The 12,394-nt window shown below is 44.8% G+C and overlaps 1 protein-coding gene and 1 long non-coding RNA gene across 2 annotated transcripts in view; one reads left to right on the top strand and one right to left on the bottom strand.

The window, feature by feature from the left end:
- INIP (INTS3 and NABP interacting protein) overlaps positions 1 to 12,394 on the top strand; it is a 231,057-nt gene that overhangs the window by 116,204 nt on the left and 102,459 nt on the right. The gene's annotated exons all lie outside the window — the stretch shown is intronic.
- On the bottom strand, positions 1,892 to 10,557 carry LOC114016453 (uncharacterized). Its single transcript, XR_003560895.2, has 2 exons — positions 6,255 to 10,557; positions 1,892 to 3,683 (listed from the first exon to the last, which is right to left on the bottom strand). It is a non-coding gene; the product is annotated as an uncharacterized LOC114016453 (long non-coding RNA).

Below are 12,394 nucleotides of genomic sequence, written 5' to 3'. Positions count from 1 at the left end.
TTGTTGAAAAAGGCAGCCCCTCGAGACAGCAGCGTAAGTTAAAAAAAAAAAAAAATTCATTTTTAGACTTCACGTGCTGTGATCCAAGCAAGATTTGACCCCATCAGCTGGAGCATGGACAGAGTAATATCTGGGAGGCCCCAGAAGGTCCCAGAAGAGCTGCAGTGCTTGGCAGAGCCTTGTGGTGTCCCACACTGCCTCCTTTGTACCACTTGGAAGGACCCTGTTTTAGTCAGCCACCCAGTATGCAGGCAGACAGCTGGATCTTCACTGAGAATCCCTCCAGATGCATCAAAGATACAAGCACAGAAAAGATACAAGCTGGGGAGCCAGCTTCCCAGCCCAAACATCAGTGTCTCATTCTGGAGCTGTCCTGCGGTCCCCTCTCAGAGGACTAAACATGAAGTAGACCCACTCAGCCTTTGATTACACACCTCTTTGGGTGAAAGGGCTTGGTGAGAGACAGGCATTTGCAAGTCGGTATTAGTGGGCTGGACAAGGGGTGTGGGTTCCCTGGTGGGACATCAATGCTTTGGAAGGGCAGAGTGAGAGGTGGGTCTGTGGGACAGGTACACCTTCCAGACACCCAGCCATGAAGACTGGAAGTCAAGGACAGCAATGTGGGTGGCAGTTTCCTCCCTAATAGCAGAAAGACAAGTGGTCTGACTTGCAGACAACTGGTATGACAAGTGGAGATGGGGTATTACAACACTTCTGCAATGCTGGGGGTTAGTGAATAAGAAGGCAGAGTCCTTCTTTATGGCCTGTGGGGAGGGCTTTGTATCCCTGCATTTTCAGTAACAGGGTAGAAGAGCTACACTGGTGTAGGCAGGACCAGAATAAAAACTATCAAGTGGGCTGAGAGCACCTCTGTGGACACCAGCTGTCTGGCACTGTCAGGGAGTAAAGCACAGGACAGGACAGGGATGCTGCTATCAGGAAGTTCCTTGGAAAATTGATTATAAAGAGAACCGAATATAGCAGCGACTAACATGTTTGTCTGTGGAATTTCTTTCAGGTTTCCTGTATAAAACATTGGAAATTTAATGTTTGAAAGGTCAGTTCATTTACCAAGGCATGGCAAAGCAGCATCACAACATGATCCATTTGTGCGAGTGATCCTTAAAGAGAAAGAGCAACCAGGCAACTTCTCCCCCACACCTTCTTTTTATGTAAGGAAGGTTTTTAAAAGCAGAGCCTGTGAAGCATCATATCCATATTCCTGGAACATCTGTAATTAAATACACACAATATTTCAAAGCAAAGCACTGCCAGTTCATTTATACTACACTTCCCTGCCAGTCCAAAAAGTACCCGGGGGGGGGCCTGCATGTTTCTCTAAGATCTTTTTTACTTCTGGAGATGATTTCAGAACAAATTCATCTTTGGTAAACCATGGTCCTTCTGCTCTGACAGCCCTTCACCACAGCATCTGGTTGCACCTTGCTTGACAGTACTTCACTTGTAATCCTGCTTGTAATGCTGACCCTACATCCCTGCTCCACAGGTCAGAAACCACAGCATAGAGAGATAAAGGGATCCACAAGAGTGGAAGACATGCTCCCTTCTCTGTCAATAGCAAGGCACACAAGCCCACAAGGGGCCTGATTCGAACAGGGAGGCTTGAGGAGAGTGGTCTTTTGCTCCAGCCGCCTGCAGTAGATTGCTATAGTTAGGTGTTGCAAATACTGCTCTGCCTGACTGGCGCAGGGCAGACTTATGCAAGTGCTCAAGCGGACGTCTTTCTGGTCCTGTGGGAAACACCAGGCTGAATTAGAAGGGGTGGGCAGGCAAGAAGTGTTCTGAGTTTTTTTCCTAAGTAGAAAAGCACCCGACTCACAGTGACTGGGTTTGTTAGCATTGCAGTCAGCCATCAACTTTAAAAAAAAAAAAAAAAAAAAAAGGCAAAATGCCTAGTTTCAAGTCAGAGTTACAATCTGAGTGAATAAGAATGTGTACTGATGAAATGCAAAAGAGATACCAGCTTACAACTCCTACAGAAAGATGGTATTACCCAGGAAGAGCTCTCAATTTTCTTCTTGCCCCATCTGGAGCCACTAACAACCTGACAGAGGTACCTGTTAGTTTTCTCCTGACCAAGACCTCAAGCTGTCATGTTCGGCAGCCACTTTTCCCTCACATGTGCATGATGCTGCAGAAAACACTGCAGACAAATCCTGTCACTATGGGTGTCACAAAGCTATTTCACATCCACACCTGAGCATATCAGAGCAGAAATCACTTCCTGCTGGCCCTTCCCTTGAGAGATTTGTTACTAGACTGCAACCAACAGTTAGCAGTCACACAGGAAAAGGCATATGAAGATCAGCCCCCAAGGTGCTTTTGAAAATCCTATGCTACTTCACCAGAGGCCTGAAATAACCTTGAGAATCCAGTCTATGCATTTTCAGAGTTGTCACCACACAACTCTGCTTTGTATGAAATTCCTGTGGATTTTAATTTAATTTGCTTTCCAGATTCCTCTTGTCTGATACAGCTCCAGGGAGTCCGAGAAGTCTCATTTTCAGCACTCATTACACCTTACTACACAAATGAAGCAGTTCCAGTCTCTTTTTCTCATGGAAGGACAAATGAGGTTGACAGTGCTCTCTGTGTGTAGATCAGACAGAATATGAACTACAATACAGAAAAGCTTCTGATTTCTTCCATGTTTGCTTGCGAGACAGAGCTCTTACAAAAATGTTTTGAAAATGTAAAGAATGAGCTTCTTTCCATATTGAACATTACTTCTGCTTTAGTTGAATAATGTGAATGTCTTACAGGCAAAAAAAGACTAACCTGGAAAATAAAAAACATAGAGCAGCCATCAGCAAGAAGGCATTGAGACAGAAAACGATGGGACTAGAGTTCTCCATTGCCTCTGACTTGATAGAAGCTCCCTGATTGTTTTGGGAAGACTCATAATGATAGTAGAGAAACCTGGGGTTTTGGTGGAACAGGACATACCTGTGGCAACAGCAGGTAAGTGTCAGCTGTTGTGTGACAAAAATACACAGGTAAACCACAGCAATTTAAACAAAAGCCTTAATAATGAGTATGGTAAAAATGTATAATAACAGCTTAACAAGAAACCCACTTGAAAGAAAGCAGGGGACTTGGCAGTATAAGTATGCACTAATTATAGGATGGAGATTTGACTGACATTAGTAAGCACGTACAGTGTGTAATTTCTGTACATAGGATAAGGACAATGGGCTGTTTCTATGTCTAAGAAATTGCAATGCTTTGGTCTCTAGCCCATGACCTCAAGTTATTCCCTAATGTGCTTTACAACACAGAGAGTGGCTTTCAAATGCAACTGGGTCATGCTTTTCACCCACTTACACTACTAGCTGTGCGTTCCTGAGTTCAGAAAAGGGGTTGCTTTCTACAAGCGACATATGAAGGCTGTAGCAGACCCACAGCACGTTCTTTTTTTTTCCCTCTCTCAATGACGATCTGTGAGGGCAGACCTGCTTTTTTACAGGATGCCTTACAGAGCTCACAGTGCAACCACAAAAAGGTGGAGGGTGGGGAAGGGCTTTGCAGTGACGGAGCTGGACTGATGCGGGGGCTGATTTTCAGTTCCACCACAGAAATCCTGGGGCCATTTCCAGCCTTTGGTGCAGTTGCCCATCTGTAACAGGTTGACAACAGTCTTCTTGTTTGAGGGCTCTCCTTTCCTTCAAAGAAAAGAAAATAACATCAGCCAAGGTGGTAAACATGAAGATGGGTCATTGTTTACTTATGATATGTACAACTGTCACCATCACAGGAGCTTTGCCAGGACTATGGCAAAGAAAATAACCAAGTGAGCCAGCTGGGTTTGTTTCCTCCCAGCTTTGGGTGAGGCACCCACATTACTCTTGTCTTTCTTCAGGTTTTTGCCTGAGGTAAACTTAGAAGTTCGAGAGACCTGATTTTCAGTGAATAGATGTGACCTTGGGCACGCTGCTTTTACAGTAAAGTCTGGATGACAAAATTCCCTTTTATAATTGTTTAGCAGAAACGGTAAACTCTTAGCTTATAAAGAAAAAGCTAACAACATCTTTCTGGACAATTTTTTTTCTAATGGAGTATAAATTATATTTCTAGGAAAAAAAACCTGAATTCTGTGCACTAGCTTTATGCTATTTAGTCTCCCAATACCATATCTCACACATACTCAACGTACAATAGTTGTAATCACCAAGATTACAACTGAGGTAATGCTATGGTAGTTATCGTCCACGCTGCTAAAACTGACCATTATGGGAAGGTATGTTCTGAGAGTGATGCTCATGCTATGTGGTTCCTGTCAACAGGAGAAAGTAAGAAGAGGGAAACATGCTTAAAATTACAGCTCATATTGAAGAAAATTAACACAACTCTTTTTTTTTTTTTTTTTGTCTTGCGTAGAGACTGAGCTTAACCATAGACCTTGAGCTTAACCATGCCATGCATAAACAACAATGAGCACTTTCCTGCCTATTTGGTTTTGAAGTTCTCATGTATGGAAGTCTGAGTCCAATCTTGTCATCACAATCTAATTGTGTGAACCCTCTTTTAGCACTGTACAGCAAATACCAGACATGGCAACTGCTGCACATACATGTGCACAAGTGCCTTCACCTTTGCAATGCCAAGGCCCTTCTGTGCACACTTCTGTGGCCAGCCTTTCACTTGCAGCTTTGCAGCCTTCCACCCGAACTGCTGTTTCAGTCTTTTTCCCTTCTCCTTCCTATGCTGTTGCCTTTGTGCTGTTATTCTCATGGCATTCCACCTGCAGATCTCAGTGTTCTAATAGGTTCGCATGGAAAGCAATTGATAACAGACTGAGAGTCCCTGCTTTCTTGCCCCTGTGTTTCCTGCCTGTTTTGTAACTTTACATTAGGGGAAAAACAATACTTGGCAAATAGAAAAGTAGATAATAGTAATGTAAATATCCCATAGGCATTACCAGCCATAAACATGTGCAAAGTGGAGTGACCGCATGTACCACCTGCAACTGATTAAATGTGATCCTGACAGCAACATACGCAGGAACAACCAAGAGGGAGTTTGTCTGGGTCCTAACGCCAAGCACAGAGTTAACAGAGGAAAAAGCCTGACAAGAATAGTTATAGTCACCTCCCTCCTCCTCACTGCTTGCTGACACTGGAAAGGACACTTTTCTAGGGTCCCCACTGCTTTGCTTCTTGGCTGGCTGCTGAGCAGTTTCCCCCTTCCTTCTCTTTCCATTCTTTTTCCCCGATGGTAACTTCAAGTTGGTGCGTGGTCCCTACTGATAAAACACTGTAAACCAGGTAGACAGGTAAACCTGTCTCAAAAAGTGTGATCATACTGTCCCCATACAGTTGGCAAGGTGCCCTCCTCTTCCTTTGGCATCAGCCTGCAGTGGGAATGGTGGGAAGCAGAGCTACAGAGGAACAGCTACACCCCAGTAAAAAATACTGACTCTATGTATTATTGCTTGGGTTAGTTATATTTAGATATTGTTTAACTTCACTATGTAAAGCAACATCTTATTCTAGGATAGAACAGGAGAAGAACTAAGATTAAGCAACACTCCATTGTAAGGGCTGAGATGCAGTGGTTTTACTTTCTGTCAGTGTTAAGCATTCAGGCTCATGTTCTTCCAAACCAAGACCCTTCCTGACAACAAAGCATTACGTCTCCCTGATCACTTTGGTGGAGCAAGCATGACAAGTCCTGGTGCTTTGTCACCGAGGGGTACACCCTCCCTCCTACCCTGGTGCAGGGACTTCGTACCAGATGCGAGGGAAGGCACGGATACAGATTTTGCTATTGCCACAAAGCTGCTTATCCCATCCTACCCCGCTGATGAACCCTGTTAAGAGTAGGAGAAGATGCTGATGCACGTTACCAAGCCGTACCCTCCAGCAAGCGGGCTGCGCGCCTGGCAGCACAGCACCGCACCGCGCCGCGCCGCACAGCACGGCACAACACGGCACGGCACGGCACGGCACGGCACGGCACCGCACCGCACGGCACCGCACGGCACGGCACGGCACGGCACGGCACGGCACGGCACGGCACGGCACGGCGCGGCACCGCACGGCACGGCACCGCACGGCAACACCGGGCGGTGCCCGGCCGCGCTCCCTCTGCTGGCGCCCGGCAGCTGCGTCCTTGCCAGCCCCCGCAAAACGGGGGAACACACCAGCGGAGGAGCTGAGACTGCACTGAAGAGGTGGGAGAGAAGACCTGGAACCTGGAACCAGAGCCCTTGGGCACACGAAGCACAGGCTTACATTTCCTTCGCGGCACGGTGAGCCATCGGTCCGGCTCACTACTGCCAGCAGCATGCCGATGGTGTCTGTGTTCTACATAGGTCTTGGAGCAGTTTTTTCTTTTATCAGTTGGAGGTGTCACCCAAAGAACCTGCAGCCTTCTCTCCAGTTACTCATAGTAGCAGAATAGTCACAATTTGTTTAGTTTAGTCCATTTTCATGGGCCTCAAAAGCTGTGAACTAAGCAACAGATTAAAATGCAACACATTTCTGCCCTCATATAAAAATCCTCTGCATAATGCACATTCTGCCATTACAGCACCCCTTACAGGTCTCATCCTAACAGTGCACAGCAAACTGGCATGTTTTTCAGCCATGTCTGCTTACGGCAGAAACTCCAGCAATGGCATAATATGAACGTTCGTAATGCAAGGATCAAATATCCCAAACACTCAGCGCCACCAGGTGCCACAGTACCCATCCCGTGCCACAGGCACAGCAGTGAGATGCTGCCACGAACGAGTGGTTTAGGTTAAGTTGCTTAAAGAATCACCATCAAAGGCATGAATGAAATAGATGATCTCCAGAGGTCCCTTCCCACCCTGACCATTCTATGATTCTCTGTGAATATCAGCCCAGGCCCTGCCATCAGCTTTTGGCAATGGACCCCCTTAGGATCGCAGACTTGGGAGCTTGAGAACTCTGAGAAGTGTCCCTGTCCTGCAGTCCAGGAGAGCTCAAAGTGCCTCACTTAGGACTGCTGTTTATTTGTTTGGAGACTTCAGTCATCAGTAATCTTCCATCCTGGCCACATTCTGAGTCAGTAATAAATTACATTTTTAAAAAAAATTCCATTGACAGTGGTATTTTACTACTTGGAACCATAATAAAGAATGTCCCCGGGCTTGTTAAAGGATGATCAAGGCCATCAGGCAGTAGTGCTGTTCAGGTAAGAAATGTTTCTGGTACAGCCAGTGCCATTCCGCACCTCATCCATGCAAGAGATGCCAGTATGATCGAGGGACACTTGAGTGCTAACTCATTACAGAGGGGCTGAGGCCTAAACAGGGATTCCTGAGATAGCAGAGCAGCCCCCGGGAGGGGTGAGATGCATCACCATAGATACCCACCCATGCCACCTTATCTGAGGGGAAGGCAGCGGGATACTTAGCCACATGCTCATGATGCTGCCAGTGGGATGCACATTTATCCTGGGTCAAGTAGCATAGTGTAAATACATTTAACTGAAAAACAAGAGGTCCAAGTTTTCTGGTTTTCCTTCTTCTTGTTAATGAATTGCTTGTCCTGTTGGGTGTGAATCCATTACCGCTTATACCAGTCGAAGTGTGGGATGAGGTAGCCTGCCCTTCTCTCCCTGGCATAAGCAATTTTCATACAACTGCATCAGGGGTCAGGCACTGCCCTGATCTGGCTGCCAGCAGCAGCCAGTATCCCCCAGAGCAGCATGGTGAGCTCTCACTCTTCTAGCATGCAAGCAACACCACTGATGTACCAGACAGAGAAGAAACACAGTGGCAAGTTGGAGACAGGTTGTGCTGCTCTGGATCCATCTCCACAAAAGCACTTTCCTTCTAAAGATTATACCTTTCTCTAGGATTACACAGGCATCACAGTCCATCACCAAATGACATTCACAACTACCAACCATTCTGCGCAAGAGCAGTATGACTGATTACACAAGAAACACACAGCATTAACTATAGACACAGGCAAAGAAGCAAGTATGCAGACTCTTCCTCCAGGTGCCAGGACATAGTTAATATTGAATTGGATGCTGCACACCTTTCCCCTCCACCCTCACAGTCCTGAAAAACTTTTCAGTAAAAGAGTTGCACAGAAGGGAAAACTGCAAAGGCACGGGGTTGATGATGAAATACATAAGAAATTAAACCTTTCTCCTTATACCCAAGTTCTTCGTTTCAGTTCTTGTAGTGTTACAAGACAGTGTTTGGAAATGTACTTTGAATATGTGTGTTCAATTGAAAAACATTTTCTAGTATCTGTAGGTTTCAGAAGATTATTTTAAGGTGGATCCCTAAAGAAACAAAATTTATGTGACTATTTTGCACACAAGCACATACATTGTGTTTTCCAATAGCTTGAGATTATTAGACTTTTTTAATAGTATCTGATAGAGATGGTCAGTTCCTACAAGCTTTGTGAAACACTACAGGAGAGAAAAATGCTGTTTGTCTCCCAGTCAGAGGAAAAGTTAGTGCTGAGTTCAGCTTTTACAGAAACATGTTGTGCATTCCCCAATCCTGGGATCAGAACTTGCATCTCATTAGACATCAGGTAATTCAAAGGTAAGACAACATTATAAGAAGCAAATTTCTATTAGGTCTACATCTCACAGTAACAGAGGACAGTTTGCAATTAGAGGAAGACATGAAAATGAAAAAAACTATCATTGAAACATCAGAATTTTGGGACATAATTTTTCTTTTAATCATTACAACAAGTTATTAAGAAAAATGTCTTTGGTGGTGGGCATCACAATCAGACTGAATTGTGCCTTCTTTAACAATTATGGATTTTATTGATAGTTATACTGCATCAAAGTAAAATCAGGACTGGCATTTTAAAACAGTATTGTAGTTACAGACGAAAGGCCAGTGTTCTACTAATGTTCGAAAATGAAAAGTGGCAGCATCTTTTCCAGACTCACTGCTAGTACTATGTCACCTTTAACACCTGATTTTCCTGAGATAAGAGCCATGATTGGCTTTAGCTTACCTATGAAGAAGAAACAGAATCATCAGAAAAAGAGAAGGAACTGGCTGTGCACAGGAAACAGAAATATTGCTAGAGTAAGATGTTCCAGTTCTTTAGAAATCCATGTTTGGTATATATTTTGTATTATTCGTGTGCTAAAAATGCTGAACCAGACTCTGCAATTAAGTCTCATACCCTTAAAATATCTCAGTCTAACAATGTATTTCCATATATCTGTATCTACCTATCTACATCTCACAATATTGAAGCACTTTGCTGAAGAGGAGGGGGCTGATTAATTGAAATCCACTTTTAAAGGTATTTTTTGAGGACTTGATTATAATTATTAACTTAATAGATAATTCTGCTTTCATGATTAATCTACTATCTTCTGACTTAATTTTAAAGTTTTGCTAAAGAAGGTTCAGAACTGTTTAGAACAGTGAGAAATGTGGAAATCACACTTACAAACCAGTGCAGCAATATAACGTTATGAAAGTTGTGACATTAACTCTTGTCCAACTAATATTTCACCAATAAAAGCCTTTCTAGAGTCAGACCAAACTCAGTTAAGAGGGGCAATTGCATCAGATGTTCTATGCTATGTCTTAATTAAATTATTAGATTATGGTTGATTTTAACTGAGAGAAGACCATATACATCAGGGGAAAAGAAACAAACCAGGTTATTTTTCTACCACGTTCCGCTGCAAAGCAGTGCACATTTAGGAAGCACAGGTCAGAGATGTGCAGAAGTCCAACAGTTTGACTGGATCCTTTCTGAAGCTACACGCGCTGCTAAAATTCCAGCACCTGGTTAGTAAAAGCAGCAGAAGCTTTTATGACTCTTGGCAGCACTTTTTGTGAGTTGCTGTGCTGTTGTGAGACTTTTTCTCCTGTGCCTCTCCAGGACCCAGTTTTGCAGAGGAAAATCTGTTTGAAACGGCAGCTGTAGAGCTTCATTGACATCCCTGCGGATGCCTCACCCTGCCACTGCAGGGGAAGATCCCTCCCCCTCCCTGCCCCATCCCAGTTTTCTGCCTTCTGAAAGCAAACGCTGCCCCTCCTAGGCAGTGTTTTAGAGAGGGATGCTCTGGGATTGGAGGGACAAAGCCGACCTGGAGAAAGAGGAGTAAGTCAAGTCTGGCCCAGAGTGAAAGGAGAACTACTGCAGGCTCGGAGGCCGGTGTGTAACATTTGTGATGCGAGTGGAAAGCAAAGTTGCTGTGGCACGTGGTTTGCATGCATTCTCTAACTGGGGCTGGAAACTTGAACCTCTTGGCTTTTTCCATGGAGTTACGGAAAGCAGCACAAGCTTTATGCAGAGCGCTGAATCGCACGTCCCTTCAGACGGAAAACCTGTGGTCCGAGAGGCTTTATTGTCAAGTATGCTTCAAACTGGAGTTGATCTTTTGCTTTTCAAAAATGCGGTGCTGCTTTGTGTAAGCCAGACATCTTTCAGGCGCTCTTAAAACTTGTTAAGTTTCTCAGGAGGTTTGGATTGGGCCCATTGAGGGGGGCTGGGGAGGGGGCATTGGATTAAATGTGGCTGCTGGGAAACTGTTGACTTTAACGTAAAGCCTTTAAGGGAAGTAATTGCTGTTTTGGAAAATCAAGGGTTTGGCACTTGCGCGCGGCTCCCTGCATTGGCATTGTGGCTCTGGACTTGAACTTCGCGCCGCGTTGAGACAGCCGCTTTTTGTGTCGAGAGGACCGTGACCAGTAAGGTACAGGGAGCTGCGTAGGTGCGCTGTCTCATTAGAAACCAGCATTTGTTTTTACAAGGTAGCAGCTCTGTTGCAAACACTGTGTTGGATCATTTTACAAACAGGGAGAAGTGTAACTGGGTGACCTGCGCAGCCTTCTTGCTCGATAGCGTTTGCAAACTCAGGGAGTGGTCTTGCCTTCCCTGGAACCGTATTGTGCTGTGGCTGTAGCCGTTCCTTTTGTGTTTAGGGGGCCTTCTTGGTAAATCGATGGAGGGGTTTGCCTGGCTGGAAGACTGTGCTCATTACTTTTGCCCTTAAAGAGTGTTAGAAGTCAATGATGTACAGGTTTTGCTTTCTTCCTCATCTTTACCCTCCGCTTCCCCCTTTGCCTTTAGGAAATTAGCAGGATGCACTCTCTTCATCACAGGCGCAAGCCGGGGCATTGGCAAGGCCATTGCTTTGAAAGCTGCCAAGGACGGTGCCAACATTGTGATAGCTGCCAAGACAGCTGAGCCCCATCCTACTCTTCCAGGGACTATCTACACTGCTGCAGCAGAGAGTAAGTTGTAACAAATGAGGACAGGGTTCAGGTACTGGGCTGGGTGTGTGCCCTAGTTTAATTGCTGTACCTGAGTGGAAACCTGTGTAGACTCCCTCAGCTCCAACTTACCTTCAATACAGTCAGTTTTGTGCTTCTCTTGCCTCCCAGGACTGCTGGGAGGTATCAAAATATTACTGTAATGAAGATGCCCGTGCATATAGATGTGAAAATGCTACGTTAATTGAGATGTATGTGTGTCCCATACACATTCTCAGCGTTGAGATTTGCTTTGGGCTTCCCTGTTCTTTTTGCAGTGTGTGAAAAGGTTTCAACTTGAGCGTGTGATTTTCAGTGTCTTCTTGAAGCATGTCATCAAATGAGAGATTCTCAGTAGGCTCACGCTGTTTGCTCCACCCGAGAGCAAATTTTAACATGTTTAATTTTTTAATTGTGCAGTTGAAGCGGCTGGAGGAAAGGCTTTGCCATGTGTCGTTAATGTGAGGGAAGAACAGCAAATTATTAATGCCGTGGAGAAGGCTGTGAAGACTTTTGGAGGTACGCTGAGGTGTGGGGGAGACATTAACAGGCAGAGTGTTCAAACAAAAAAGGAAAGAACAGCCTGCCTTACTTGTGCTTTTTGACTTTAATGTGAAGTGCCTTATTTTAAAACCAGGCATTGATATTTTGGGGACACAGAATAAAGAGTTTGCTGCATCTGGCTTTACAGATGCTGTCACACAAAGGTGCAGACCATGTGCACTTGTACACTTGCTGAGTGGGCCATGTGTGCTTTTACTATTCAGCTTCAGTCTTTACCAGCCAAACGGAAGGAAGGGGAGGTAGCTGGCTGCAATGATATAGGTTAATCCTTGTACTGCTACATGAAGGTTGTGGAAGGCAGCACCTTGTCTGTTGCAGCTGAGGGCAGGGCAGTGTCCATGTGTGTGTGTACTTTTACAAAAGGAAAAGTTGTGTATCACTCAGTATGTCTGTGCAGCCTACCTCAATGCAATACAGAGGTATGAATACTAGTGTAGGTAATAAACTCAGGAAAGAAAAAAAAAAAAAAAATCAACGTGATGTTAATTTACCAGGTAATTAGGGCCCTGCTAAACAGACGACGTTTCCACTTGTAAGGCAGGTCCAGAATATCTGCATGACACTGCTATCACAGAA

This window comes from Falco cherrug, chromosome Z, assembly GCF_023634085.1.
Source record: "Falco cherrug isolate bFalChe1 chromosome Z, bFalChe1.pri, whole genome shotgun sequence".
Lineage (NCBI taxonomy): Eukaryota > Metazoa > Chordata > Aves > Falconiformes > Falconidae > Falco > Falco cherrug.
The sequence above is the reverse complement of the archived record's forward strand: the minus strand, read 5'-3'. Positions and strand labels throughout refer to the sequence as shown.